This window comes from Arachis stenosperma, chromosome 3 (genome assembly GCF_014773155.1).
Source record: "Arachis stenosperma cultivar V10309 chromosome 3, arast.V10309.gnm1.PFL2, whole genome shotgun sequence".
Lineage (NCBI taxonomy): Eukaryota > Viridiplantae > Streptophyta > Magnoliopsida > Fabales > Fabaceae > Arachis > Arachis stenosperma.
Genome location: NC_080379.1, coordinates 70,938,295 through 70,953,852, shown reverse-complemented (window position 1 = coordinate 70,953,852; position 15,558 = coordinate 70,938,295). Strand labels below are relative to the sequence as shown.

The following is a 15,558-nucleotide window of genomic DNA, read 5'->3' as shown; positions in this document are numbered from 1 at the left end:
AGAGGAATTGCACAGAAAAAGCTGGGCGTTCAAAACGCCCAGTGAAGAAGGACAGACTGGCGTTTAAACGCCAGCCAGGATACCTGGTTGGGCGTTTAACGCCCAAAAGGGTAGTATTTTGGGCGTTTAACGCCAGAATGTGCACCATTCTGGGCGTTTAACGCCAGGATGGCACAAGGGGGAAGATTTTGTTTTCAAATCAAATTTTGTTTTCAAGTTTTCAAATTTTTTTTCAAAATTAAATCTTTTTCAAATCATATACTTTCAATCAAATCTTTTTCAAAATCAATTTCTTTCTATTTTTAAAGATACTTACTATCAATTAATGATTTGATTCAACATCTCAAGTATGTTGCCTTTTCTGTTGAGAAAGGTTTAATGTTTGAATCATATCTTTTCTTGTTAGCCAAGTTTTTAATTTTCAAAATCAAATCTTTTTAAAATGTTTTTCAAATCATATCTTCTCAATCACATCTTTTTAAAACCAGTCATATCTTCTTAACTACATCTTTTTCAAAATAGTTTTCAATCAAATCTCTTTGATTTATAATTTCAAAATCTTTTTCAAAAAAATCACTTGATTTCTTTTCCACTTTCATTTTCGAAAATCAATTAGTGTTTTTCAAAAATGTTTTCAAAAATCCTTACTTAATTTTCGAAAATCACTTCCCTTCTTCTCACATCCTTCTATTTATGGACTAACACTATCCCTTAATGCAAAATTCGAACTCCATCTTCTTTGATAAGTTCGAATTTTCTACTTCTGTCTTCTACTTTTCTTTTCCTTTGACACTTCAAGGAATCTCTATACTGTGACATAGAGGATTCCACATATTCTTGTTCTTTTCTCTTTCTTATGAGCAGGAGCAAAGACAAAAGCATTCTTGTTGAGGCTGACCTTGAACCTGAAAGGACCTTGAAGAGAAAGCTAAGAGAAGCCAAAGCACAACTCTCTTTAGAGGACCTGACCGAATTCTTCAAGGAAGAAGAACACATGGCAGCCGAAAACAACAACAATGCCAACAATGCAAGGAAGGTGCTGGGTGACTTTACTGCACCTACTCCCGACTTCTATGGGAGAAGCATCTCTATCCCTGCCATTGGAGCAAACAACTTTGAGCTTAAGCCTCAATTAGTTTCTCTAATGCAACAGAATTGCAAGTTTCATGGACTTCCATTGGAAGATCCTCATCAGTTTTTAGCTGAATTCTTACAAATCTGTGACACTGTCAAGACTAATGGGGTAGACCCTGAGGTCTACAGACTTATGCTATTCCCTTTTTCTGTAAGAGACAGAGCTAGGACATGGTTGGATTCACAACCTAAAGAAAGCCTGGACTCATGGGAAAAGCTAGTCAATGCCTTCTTGGCAAAGTTCTTTCCACCTCAAAAATTGAGTAAGCTTAGAGTGGAAGTCCAAACCTTCAGACAGAAGGATGGAGAATCCCTCTATGAAGCTTGGGAAAGATACAAACAATTAATCAGAAAATGTCCATCTGACATAATTTCTGAATGGAGCATCATAGGTATTTTCTATGATGGTCTCTCTGAACTATCCAAGATGTCTTTGGATAGCTCTGCTGGAGGATCTCTTCATTTGAAGAAGACGCCTACAGAAGCTCAAGAGCTAATTAAAATGGTTGCAAATAACCAATTCATGTACACTTCTGAAAGGAATCCTGTGAACAATGGGACTAATCAGAAGAAAGGAGTTCTTGAGATTGATGCTCTGAATGCCATTCTGGCTCAGAACAAGATATTGACTCAACAAGTCAATTTGATTTCTCAAAGTCTGTCTGGAATGCAAAATGCACCAAGCAGTACTAAGGATGCTTCATCTGAAGAAGAAGCCTATGATCCTGAGAACCCTTCAATGGAAGAGGTGAATTACCTAGGAGAACCCTATGGAAACACCTATAATTCTTCATGGAGAAATCACCCAAATTTCTCATGGAAGAATCAAGAAAGACCTCAACAAGGTTTTAACAACAATAATGGCGGAAGAAATAGGTTTAGCAATGGCAAGCCTTTTCCATCATCTTCTCAGCAACAGACAGAGAATTCTAAGCAGAACCCCTCTGACTTAGCAACTATGGTCTCTGATCTAATCAAAACCACTCAAAGTTTCATGACTGAAACAAGGTCCTCCATTAGGAGTTTGGAGGCACAAGTGGGATAGCTGAGCAAGAAAGTTACTGAACTCCCTCCTAGTACTCTCCCAAGCAATACAGAAGAAAATCCAAAAGGAGAGTGCAAGGCCATCAATATGGCCGAATTTGAAGAGGAGGAAGAGGAAGTGGACGCCACTGAGGAAGACCTCAATGGGCGTGCACTAGCCTCCATTGAGTTCCCCAATGAGGAACCATGGGAATCTGAGGCTCAACATGAGACCATAGAGATTCCATTGGACTTACTTCTGCCTTTCATGAGCTCTGATGAGTATTCTTCCTCTGAAGAGGATGAGTATGTCACTGAAGAGCAAGTTGCTAAATACCTTGGAGCAATCATGAAGCTAAATGACAAGTTATTTGGAAATGAGACTTGGGAGAATGAACCTCCTTTGCTCACCAAAGAACTGGATGACTTGTCTAGGCAGGAATTACCTCAAAAGAGACAAGATCCTGGGAAGTTTTCAATACCTTGTACCATAGGCACCATGACCTTCAAGAAGGCTCTGTGTGACTTAGGGTCAAGTGTAAACCTCATGCCTCTCTCTGTAATGGAGAAGCTAGGGATCTTTGAGGTACAAGCTGCAAGAATCTCATTAGAGATGGCAGACAACTCAAGAAAACAAGCTCATGGACTTATAGAGGATGTTTTGGTGAAGATTGAAAACCATTACATCCCTGCTGATTTCATAGTCCTAGAGACTGGGAAGTGCATGGATGAAACCATCATCCTTGGCAGACCCTTCCTAGCCACAGCAAAGGCTGTGATTGATGTTGATAGAGGCGAACTGATCATTCAAGTGAATGAAGAATCCTTTATGTTTAAGGCTCAAGGATATCCCTCTGTCACCATGGAGAGGAAGCATGAAGAGCTTCTCTCAAATCAGAGTCAAACAGAGCCCCCACAGTCAAACTCTAAGTTTGGTGTTGGGAGGCCACAACCAAACTCTAAGTTTGGTGTTGAACCCCCACATTCAAACTCTAAGTTTGGTGTTGGGAGGTTCCAACATTGCTCTAAGAAAATGTGAGGCTCCATGAGAGCCATCTGTCAAGCTACTGACATTAAAGAAGCGCTTGTTGGGAGGCAACCCAATGTTATATGTTATCTATTTCTCTTTGTTATTTTATGGTTTTTGTAGGTTGATGATCATAAGAAGACACAAAATCAATTGAAAAAGCAAAAACAGAATGAAAAACAGGAAGAAAAACAGCACACCCTGGAGGAAGAACCCACTGGCGTTTAAACGCCAGTGAGGCTAACAATTGGGCGTTTAACGCCCAGTCTGGCACCATTCTGGGCGTTTAACGCCAGAAAGGGGCACCAGACTGGCGTTAAACGCCAGAAAGGGGCACCAGACTGGCGTTAAACGCCAGAAAAGGGCAAGAACCTGGCGTTAAACGCCAGGAATGGGCACCAGCCCGGCGTTTAACGCCAGAAATGGCTCAAAACGTGATTTTGAATGCCATTTGGTGCAGGGATGACTTTTCCTTGACACCACAGGATCTGTGGACCCCACAGGATCGCCACCAACCCCACCTACCTCACCATTCAAATTCAAACCACTTTCCCCCCCAAACCCACCCATCAATGGCCGAACCATGGCCCCCCCTCTCCTACATAAACCCTTCTTCACCCCTTCATTTTCACACAACCTAAACACCACTTCTCCCCCTCTTTGGCCGAACACAAAAGCCATTGCCTTCTTCCTCATTTCTTCTTCTTCTACTCTCTTCTTTCTTCTTTTGCTCGAGGACGAGCAAACCTTTTAAGTTTGGTGTGGTAAAAGCGTTGCTTTTTCATTTTTCCATAACCATTTATGGCATCCAAGGCCGGAGAAACCTCTAGAAAGAGGAAAGGGAAGGCAAAAGCTTTCACCTCCGAGTCATGGGAGATGGAGAGATTCATCTCAAGGGTGCATCAAGACCACTTCTATGAAGTTGTGGCCTTGAAGAAGGTGATCCATGAGGTCCCTTTCAAACTCAAAAAGGGTCAACTTTGATCAAAAGTTGGACCAAGTCCTCACAGACATTTGTGAAGAGGGCGCTCAATGGAAGAGAGATTCAAGAGGAAAGCCGGTTCAACTGAGAAGGCATGACCTCAAGCCCATCACTAAGAAAAGGATGGAGCAAACAAGAGACCCCTCTCATCATGAGATCCCTGAGATGCCTCAAGGGATGCACTTTCCTCCACAAGACTATTGGGAGCAACTGAACACCTCCCTAGGAGAATTGAGTTCCAACATGGGAGAACTAAGGGTGGAGCACCAAGAACACTCCATCATCCTCCATGAAATTAGAGAAGATCAAAGAATCATGAGAGAGGAGCAACAAAGACAAGGAAGAGACATTGAGGAGCTCAAGCACTCCATAGGATCTTCAAGAGGAAGAAAGAGCCGCCATCACTAAGGTGGACCCGTTCTTTAATCTCCTTGTTCTTTATTTTCTTGTTTTTTGAATTTTCATGCTTATGTTTGTCCATGTTTGTGTCTTATGATCATTAGTGTCTTAGTGTCTATGCCTTAAAGTTATGAATGTCCTATGAATCCATCACCTTTCTTAAATGAAAACTGTTTTTATCACAAAAGAACAAGAAGTACAGGATTTCGAATTCATCTCTAAAACTAGCTTAATTAGTTTGATGTGGTGACAATACTTTTTGTTTTCTGAATGTATGATTGAACAGTGCATATGTCTTTTGAATTTGTTGTTCATGAATGTTAAAATTGTTGGCTCTTGAAAGAATGATGAAAAAGGAGACATGTTACTGAGGATCTGAAAAATCATAAAAATTATTCTTGAAGCAAGAAAAAGCAGTGAATACAAAAAAAAAAAAAGAGAAAAAGAAGGAGAAAAACGAAAAAAAAGGAGAAAGAAAAAAAAGAAAGAAAAAGAAAGAAATAAAGTTGTGATCCAAGGCAAAAAGAGTGTGCTTAAGAACCCTGGACACCTCTAATTGGGGACTTTAGCAAAGCTGAGTCACAATCTGAAAAGGTTCACCCAATTATGTGTCTGTGGCATGTATGTATCCGGTGGTAATACTGGAAGACAGAGTGCTTTGGGCCACGGCCAAGACTCAATAAGTAGCTGTGTTCAAGAATCATCATACCTAACTAGGAGAATCAATAACACTATCTGGATTCTGAGTTCCTAAAGATGCCAATCATTCTGAATTTCAAAGGATAAAGTGAGATGCCAAAACTGTTCGGAGGCAAAAAGCTACTAGTCCCGCTCATCTAATTTGGAGCTAAGTTTCATTGATAATTTGGAGTCTATAGTATATTCTCTTCTTTTTATCTTATTTGATTTTCAGTTGCTTGAGGACAAGCAACAATTTAAGTTTGGTGTTGTGATGAGCGGATAATTTGTACCCTTTTGGCATTGTTTTTAGTATGTTTTTAGTATGATCTAGTTAGTTTTTAGTATATTTTTATTAGTTTTTAGTTAAAATTCACTTTTCTGGACTTTACTATGAGTTTGTGTGTTTTTCTGTGATTTCAGGTATTTTCTGGCTGAAATTGAGGGACCTGAGCAAAAATCTGATTCAGAGACTGAAAAGGACTGCAGATGCTGTTGGATTCTGACCTCCCTGCACTCGAAGTGGATTTTCTGGAGCTACAGAATCCCCATTGGCGCGCTCTCAACGGCGTTGGAAAGTAGACATCCTGGGCGTTTGATCACTAGAGCTTTTGATCATGTTTTATGATTGAACCCTCTTTGGGGGAGGCTGGCCATTCGGCCATGCCTAGACCTTGTTCTTATGTATTTTCAACGGTGGAGTTTCTACACACCATAGATTAAGGTGTGGAGCTCTGCTGTACCTCGAGTATTAATGCAATTACTATTGTTCTTCTATTCAATTCCGCTTGTTCTTTGTCCAAGATATTACTTGTTCTTCAACTTAATGAATGTGATGATCCGTGACACTCATCATCATTCTCACTTATGAACAAGGTGACTGACAACCACTTTTGTTCTACAAGCAATCAAGGCTCTAGTGTTTATCTCTTGGATTCCTGATACACGATGCATGGTTGATCGCCTGACAACCGAGTGCTCGCCTGACAAACGAGCCAGCCATTCCGTGAGATCAGAGTCTTCGTGGTATAGGCAAGAACTGATGGCGGCATTCAAGAGAATCCGGAAGGTCTAACCTTGTCTGTGGTATTCTGAGTAGGATTCAATGATTGAATGACTGTGACGTGCTTCAAACTCCTAGCAGGCGGGGCATTAGTGACAGACGCAAAAGAATCACTGGATTCTATTCCGGCCTGACCGAGAACCGACAGCTGATTAGCCATATGCTGTGACAGAGCATAGGAACATTTTCACTGAGAGGATGGGAGGTAGCCACTGACAACGGTGAAACCCTACATAAGCTTGCCATGGAAAGGAGTAAGAAGGATTGGATGAAGACAGTAGGAAAGCAGAGAGACGGAAGGGAAGGCATCTTCATACGCTTATCTGAAGTTCCTACCAATGAATTACATAAGTACCTCTATCTTTATCTTTATGCTTTATTCGTATATCACTATACCCATTTGAGTCTGCCTGACTAAGATTTACAAGGTGACCATAGCTTGCTTCATACCAACAATCTCCGTGGGATCGACCCTTACTCGCGTAAGGTATTTCTTGGACGACCCAGTGCACTTGCTGGTTAGTTGTGCAAAGTTGTGTAGTGATCACAATTTCGCGCACCACTAGCCTTGACTTCTAAGTGTTTTGTTTTCAAGCATTTGGCTTGATACATAAACACCACAAGCACTTAACAAATAAATTGCCATTGGTACTCAGAGCCTTCAACTTTCTCATTCTTTCCCTTTTTCTTTTCTTGCTTTAATTGTATTTGCTTCTTCAAGGTTTTCATGATTTCAAAAGATTTCACAAAATGTACTAGATGAAAAACTTCAATTAAATAAAATCTAATGCAATTGAGCAACAATCAATCATACTAGCTTTCCAATACTTGTATGCACATGCTAAATTCTTCTTTAATTCCTTGTTTGTTTATGATCATGATGCTTTTTTGCTTTTGAATTCACAAAACTCAAGTTGGTAGTCATAATGCCACAGCAACATGTTACAAATCAAAATTCAAACTATGCTTAGTCATACCACACATGTATACAGAAAATACAAAGACAATCATGCAATTTAAAGTGATGGAAATAAATGAGAGGAAAAGGAACTTTACAACCTTGCAATTCTTCTTCTCTATTGTTGTCATTTTTCTCCCATTCTTCTCCTTCCCATACCAACTCAGAATGCTTGCTTATCCTCAAGCAAAAATTAGAACAATGGCTATGGGGCTAAGATGGATCATGAATGTCTTACACAATGAAATGTTAGTAGCACATGTGTTTTAAGCAAGCAAAATTAAAGATAATAATCAAAGCACAAGAGACAGAGACATTGTGATTGTAAACTTAAGAAGGTGAGCACAATACATTGCATAAAAGATAAGTGGCACACCAAAATTAGTGTGACACTTTCACTTGGAATCAATGCAAGTATCCAGTAAAGATTTAAAGCAGATTGTGTTGCATAGCAACACCAAACTTAGAATGCAATCCTATGTCCACTTATTTGAATTAAAACCAAGCAAATAAAACTGTTATTTATTAAGTACAATCACTAAGCTAAGAATCTGTCATTAATAAAGCTCTCTTGGTAATGTATTAACAAACACTGTAAATAAGCAAACTAAAATGAAAGCATTAAAAACAAAGAATTAACTAAAGTAAACAGAATAACAAAATATCAAACCAAAAGAAAATTAACACTGCAAAGACATTATGGTTATGCAGACAAGTGGTGTTGCTGAATGATTTGCATAGAAAAATATGTGGCACACCAAACTTAGAATCTTGGTGTGTCACTTTCATTTTTTTGATTTGATGCAATCATCCAAAAAGATTGAAAATAATGTGTTGCATGGCAACACCAAACTTAGAATGTAACCATATGCCAATTTATTGAATTTAAACAAAGCAAAGAAAGAAAACAAAGCAGAGAAGAAATGTTACCTACGGTTGGGTTACCTCCCAACAAGTGCTCTTTTAGTGTCATTAGCTTGACATGTTGTTCTTCACTTTCTTCCTCTTCTTCCAGTTTGTTAAGAGGAATGACCTCAAAGGAGGAAAAGATTCAGCTAGTGTCCCTTGTCTTGGCCTTTCCTCAGCAAGCTTCCTTTTACAAATGGCTTGATTGATCTTGCTTGCTGGATTAGGGACAGAATTGGTGTTCTTGCTAGTTGCCTTCACTTCTTTGGATTCAAGACTTGGTTGCTGTGTGATTATTGGAGTGATTTCTTCATTAAGACCCTCTTGCATTGGTGGTTCCATGAGCTTTTCCTCTTTGCACTTCTTTGCTTCACTTGAGTGTGACTCCTCTTGAATGTCTTTCTCACTTTCTTGCTCTTCCACTTCCTCCCTTGCACTCAACATTTGACTTGATAGCTTTTTTATTGAGGAGGTTTGTTGATCTTCCCAACATTTCTTCATCTCCTCTTCATATTTCTCAATCACAGATTTAATTGTTGAGAGTTGTTGGGTCAGAAAAGTTTGTGAGAGTTGTGAGTCTTCATGTTCCCTTGTCATCTCAAGTGCAATTTCATTTTCAACCACCTCGTTCTTCATTGAAAGTTCACTTGATACAGTAGCCTCCTCATCTTGCTCTTCCTCCATTGAAATTTCAATTGATATAGGAACCTCTTCTTCCTCTTCTTCACTCACAGATTGTTCCTCATCCTTAACACTTGGTGATCCTGAATGAATCCTCCTTTGCTCTACATGCCCTTCTGTTTTCTTGAGGAGGAATTGTTGTTCTGTCCAGCGTTGTTTTTGTTCTTCCATAATTTGTTCTTGTCTTTCCAATAATTCTCTGGACTTTTGAAGGGGATCCTCAGCTACTAGCTCAAAGGATAAAGGTTGAGAGTAATTTTGTGGTTGGTGAGATGAGTTGTATGGATCTTGGAGGGAATTTTGTGTTGAGGCATAATCAAATGATGAACACTCTTCCAAGTATGCTCTGGCAGCACAATCAAGTGATAATGTTCTTAAATAATTCGAATGTGAATCATTGCATTTCCCTTCCCAGCCATCTTTTGTGTACGTGCCATAATAGTATGAGTCACTTTGTGGCTCTGGGAAATAGTTCATTTCACTTGATTGTTCATACTCCTTCATTCCTTGTTGATACTCCCATCCACCATGAGGATAATGATATGAATCATTTTGTGGTGGTGGTTGGTATCCCTCAAAATTTTCTTGCTCATCTTGGGGTTCTGAAGCAAATCTCCATGGATTGGAGTGCTCAGAATTTGTATCTTCTTGGTAATATTCCCAACCACCATTAGAGATTGGTGATGGTGGGTAATATCCCATAAAATTTGTTCGATCATAAGATGAGTTGAACTCCATTTGAATTTTGAAAAACACAACACCAAGAAAAATTGAAATTACTCATATCAGAGATGAGAATTTCTTAGTGAGGCAAAAACTCAAACACCTTGGTTTCACTTTAAAACAGAGAACAAAAACAAAAAAATGCTTGATCTAGACTTCTCACCCACTTAATCATTGTTGATCTAATCAATCCCCGGCAACGGCGCCAAAAACTTGATGGTGTTTTTGTGGAAAACGAATTTTCCAACACACAAATCCAACCGGCAAGTGTACCGGGTCGCATCAAGTAGTAATAACTCACAAGAGTGAAGTCGATCCCACAGGGATTGATGGATCAAGCAACTTTAGTGGGTGATTAGTTTAGTCAAGCTAACATTGAAGTGAATTTGGATGAAGTGTAGCCAACAGAAAGTAAATAGCAAGGAAAATTAAAGTGCAGAAAGTAAATTGGCAAGTAACTTAAAGAGCAAGAAATGTAAATTGCAAGAATCTTAAATGACAAGAAATATAAATTGCATTAAATGTAAAGGGGAGTGGGTGCTGGAAATTAAAGGAAGCAATAAATCAAGCAACTGAAAAATTTAAATTGCAGGAAGAATAAAAGGATTTTGGGAGCTGGGATTCAAGAAATCAAACAAGAAATTGTAAATGGCAATCAAACAGAGAAGTAAAGGATGTAGTAACTTGCAACCGATCTCAAACAGAAAGTAGAATTGCTTGAAGAAGCAAATAGAAATTAAATTCAACTCAATTGGAAAATAAAATTGAAGATCTCAGGGAATCAAAGAGACTAGAAAACAAGTCTAGATCTCACTCCCTTCCTTGATCCAACCAAGAACAATTGCAGATGGAAAGAAGATGAAAGCAGTAAAGAGAGTTTTGGTTCAAAACAAGAGAGATCCTTAATTCACTGAAATTTTGCAGAAGAATAACAAGAGAAATCTTAGACCAAGAGGGAAACAGAATTCCTTCACTCTCAATCCCAAATTTAAGACAGAAGAAAAATAAAGGAAAGAGCTCCCCTACAAAGATGGAATTGATGCCTTTATATAGGCTTTACAAAATGAAAAATGAAAATGAAATTAAAACAAATGAAAATCCTAATTCTAGCTTGTTATTGTGCCTTTGAGTGATGATGTGGGCTTAGCTTGCTTTGGATTTGAGGAGAAATGGGTTTGCATGGCCTTGATTCAATTTGGAGAGGAATTGAATTTAAATGAGATTTTGGTTGGATTTGGCCCATGATGCTCCCAGGAGGCTGCCCTGCCCTTGCGGAGGGCAGGGCAGGATTTGGTGTTTGGTGCGTTGTTGGTGCGGCGTGGTGCAGGCTTGGTGCGCAAAATGCTGCCCTGCCCTCGCGGAGGGCAGGGCAGGAAAAATTGGTGCGCCAGAATCGTGCTGTGGTGCTGCCAGAATCATGCCTCGGTGCGCCAGAATCATGCCTTGGTGCTGCCAGAATCGTGCCCGTGTGTGCATCACCAAAATGCTGCCCTGCCCTCGCGGAGGGCAGGGCAATGTTTCCAAAAGTGAAACCCCATGTTCGAAACTCGGTTGATACACACGCAACTATTTTTCCTTGGTTTTCTTGGCACCAAAGTAAGGCTTAGTTCCTTGCTTCCTCATGGTGCCTTGTTCGATCCTTGTTGAAAGCACTTGAGGAGCAATTTTTTCTTGATTTTCCATGAAGCGCATGACATTGCCCTGCTCTCCAAGAGGGCAGAGCAGAAATTTAAACGCTACTTTGCTTTGGAGTGAGGCTCCAGCTTCGAGCCTTGGTGGAAGCACTTTGGTTTATTTTCGCTTATTTTTAGCCCTTAAAGATGCCTTTCGTTCCTGCCTTAATTCTACGCCAAATATGGATTGCTATATATCGTTGGAAAGCTCTGAATGTAAGCTTTCCAACGCAACTGGAAGCACATCAATTAGACGTCTGTAGCTCAAGTTATAGCCCTTTGAAGGAGGCATGGTCATGCTGTGAGCGCCCAGATTTTACCTTAGCGAAAATTCTTGCTTCCAACCTCACTTTGCATCACGATTCTGCCCTGCCCTTGGCAAGAGCAGGGCAGTGTGTGCTGTTTGCCTATTCTTCATTAATTTGGTAATGGGCCACGCTTTTAAAAGCGTGGCCTAAGCCTCCAAAGTGTGCTCCAACTTCAAAGTGTGCTCCAAAGCTCTTTTTTTCTCCTTTTTTGTGCTTCTTTGCTTCTTTTTCTTCTTTTTTTTCTACAAGATTTATAAAATTAAAAGATCAAGAAAATATATCATTTAAGCACAAAAGCATTCAATATTTAAGCACAAATCATCAATTTCTTGTATGAAAAAGCATAGAAAATGGGTATATGATGACTTGTCATCAGTAGTGAGCACAACTCCGCCCACCAGGTATTTTCTGGCTGAAATTGAGGGACCTAAGCAAAACTCTGATAGGAGGCTGACAAAGGACTGCTGATGCTGTTGGAATCTGACCTCCCTGCACTCGAAATGGATTTTCTGGAGCTATAAAAATCCAACTGGCGCGCTCTCAATGGCGTTGGAAAGTAGACATCCCGAGCTTTCCACCAATATATAATAGTCCATACTTTATTCGTGATTAGATGACGTAAACTGGCGCTCAACGCCAGTTCCATGCTGCATTCTGGAGTCAAATGCCAGAAACACGTCACGAACCAGAGTTGAACGCTCAAAACACGTTACAACTTGGCGTTCAACTCCAAGAGAAGCCTCAGCTCGTCGATAGATCAAGCTCAGTCCAAGCACACACCAAGTGGGCCCCGGAAGTGGATTTATGCATCAATTACTTACTTCTGTAAACCCTAGTAGCTAGTTTAGTATAAACAGAACTTTTTACTAGTGTATTAGTGTTCTTTTGACCACGTTACATCTTTGGTCTCAGTTTTATTTTATTCTTCATCTTAGGAGGCTATTGATCACATTTTGGGGGCTGGCCATTCGGCCATGCCTGAACCTTCATCACTTATGTATTTTCAACGGTGGAGTTTCTACACACCATAGATTAAGGGTGTGGAGCTCTGCTGTACCTAAAGTTTTAATGCAATTACTACTATTTTCTATCCAATTCGATTTATTCCTGTTCTAAGATATTCGTTGCACTTCAACATGATGAATGTGATGATCCGTGACACTCATCATCATTCTCACCTATGAACGCGCGTGATTGATAACCACTTCCGTTCTACCTTAGACCGGGCGCATATCTCTTGGATTCCATAATCAGAATCTTCGTGGTATAAGCTAGAATTGATGGTGGCATTCATGGGAATCTGGAAAGTCTAACCTTGTCTGTGGTATTCCGAGTAGGATTCCAGGATTGAATGACTGTGACGAGCTTCAAACTCCTGAAGGCTGGGCGTTAGTGACAGACGCAAAAGAATCACTGGATTCTATTCCAACCTGATTGAGAACCGACAGATGATTAGCCGTGCTGTGACAGAGCATTTGGACCTTTTTCACTGAGAGGATGGGATGTAGCCATTGACAACGGTGATGCCCTACATACAGCTTGCCACGGAAAGGAGTAAGAAGGATTGGATGAAAGCAGTAGGAAAACAGAGATTCAACAGGGACAAGCATCTCCATACGCTTATCTGAAATTCCCACCATTAATTTACATAAGTATTTCTATCCTATTTTATTTATCTTTTAATTATCTAATCCAATCACATTTGAATCAGCCTGACTGAGATCTACAAGATGACCATAGATTACTTCATACCAACAATCTCTGTGGGATCGACTCTTACTCACGTAAGGTATTACTTGGACGACCCAGTGCATTTGCTGGTTAGTTGTGCAGAGTTGTGACTAAGTGTAATTCACGTGTGAGAGCTACCAAATTATTGGAGCCATTGTTGATGATCACAATTTCGTGCACCAAGTTTTTGGCGCCGTTGCCGGGGATTGTTCGAGTATGGACAACTGACGGTTCGTCTTGTTGCTCAGATTAGGTAATTTTCTTTTCAAAAAGTTTTCAAAAATCTTTCAAATTTTTTTTATTTTTGTTTTTCTAAAGAATATTTTCGAAAAAAATAAATGAAAATACAAAAAAATTAGAAAATCATAAAAACCAAAAATATTTTGTGTTTCTTGTTTGAATCTTGAGTCAATTTTTAAGTTTGGTGTCAATTGCATGTTTTTAAAATTTATGCATTATTTTTCGAAAATTCCATGCATTCATAGTGTTCTTCATGATCTTCAAGTTGTTCTTAGTAAGTCTTCTTGTTTGATCTTGATGATTTCTTGTTTTGTGTCTTTTATTGTTTTTCATATGCATTTTTGCATTTATAGTGTCCGTGCATTAAAGATTTCTAAGTTTGGTGTCTTGCATATTTTCTATGCATCAAAAATTTTTTAAAAATATGTTCTTGATGTTCATCATGATCTTCAAAGTGTTCTTGATGTTCATCTTGACATTCATAGTGTTCTTGCATGCATCATGAGTTTTGATTCATAATTTTCATGTTGTGAGTCATTTTTGTTGTTTTTCTCTCTCATCATTAAAAATTCAAAAATCAAAAAATATCCTTTCCTTATTTCTCTCATATTTTTCGAAAATCTGAGTTGACTTAGTCAAAAATTTTTAAAATTAGTTGTTTCTCATAAGTCAAGTAAAATTTTTTATTTTAAAAATCCTATCTTTTCAAAAATTTTTTTCAAAAATCAAATCTTTTTCATTTTTATCTTTTTAATTTCGAAAATTTTAAAATTATTTTCAAAATCTTTTTCTTAATTTTATTTCAAATTTTCGAAATTACACTAACAATTAATGTGATTGATTCAAAAATTTGAAGTTTGTTACTTTCTTGTTAAAAAAGGTTCAATCTTTAAATTCTAGAATCTTATCTTTTAGTTTCTTGTTAGTTAAATAATTAATTTTAATTTTAAAAAAATTAAATCTATCTTATCTTATCTTCTTATCATATCTTTTTCAAAATTTTATCTTTGTCAAAAATTTGATTTCAAAATATCTTATCTTACTTCTTATCTTCTTATCTTTTCAAATTTGATTTTAATATCTTCTTCAACTAACTAATTAACTTTTTGTTTGTTTCTTATCTTTTTCAAAACCACCTAACTACTTCTCCCTCTCTAATTTTTGAAAATATCTCATCCTTTTTCAAAATTCTTTTTTTAAATTAACTAATTGTTTTAAATTTTAATTTTAATTATATCTTATCTTTAATTTTCAAAAATCATTAACTACTTTTTCAAAATTATTTTCGAATTCTCTCTCTCTTCTCTTATTCTATTTATTTATTTATTTACTAACACTTCTCTTCACCTCTCCTCATCTCCAATCACTGCCTCTATCCTCACCCTTGTGATTGGATTCTCCACTTTTATTCCTTTCTTCTTCTACTAATAATAAGGATCCTCTTTGTCCAAATATAGAGGATTTTTCTTCCTTTTCTTTTTCTCTTCTCTCTCATATGAGCAGGAACAAGGAAAAAGGCACTCTTGTTGAAGCTGATCCTAAACCTGAAAGGACTCTGAAGAGGAAACTAAGAGAAGCTAAATTACAACAATCTAGAGGCAACCTTTCTGAAATTTTCGAACAAGAGAAGGAGATAGCAGCCAAACCCAACAACAATAATGCAAGAAGGATGCTTGGTGATTTCACTAAACCAACGTCCAAGTTTGATGGAAGAAGCATCACAATTCCTTCCATTGGAGCAAACAATTTTAAGCTGAAACCTCAATTAGTTACTCTAATGCAACAGAACTGCAAGTTTCATGGACTTTCATCTGAAGATCCTTAGCAGTTTTTAACTGAGTTCTTACAGATTTGTGAGACTGTTAAGACGAATGGAGTAGATCCTGAAGTCTACAGGCTCACGCTTTTCCCTTTTGCTGTAAGAGATAGAGCTAGAACATGGTTGGACTCACAACCTAAAGATAGCCTGGACTCCTGGGATAAGCTGGTCACGGCCTTCTTGGATAAATTCTATCCTTCTCAAAAGCTGAGC

The 15,558-nt window shown here is 38.4% G+C and overlaps 1 non-coding gene across 1 annotated transcript; it reads right to left on the bottom strand.

The window, feature by feature from the left end:
- Positions 1-1,399: 1,399 nt before the first annotated feature.
- LOC130971123 (small nucleolar RNA R71) lies at positions 1,400-1,503 on the bottom strand. The gene has a single exon (XR_009082353.1). It is a non-coding gene; the product is annotated as a small nucleolar RNA R71 (small nucleolar RNA).
- Between the last annotated feature and the right edge of the window lie 14,055 nt (positions 1,504-15,558).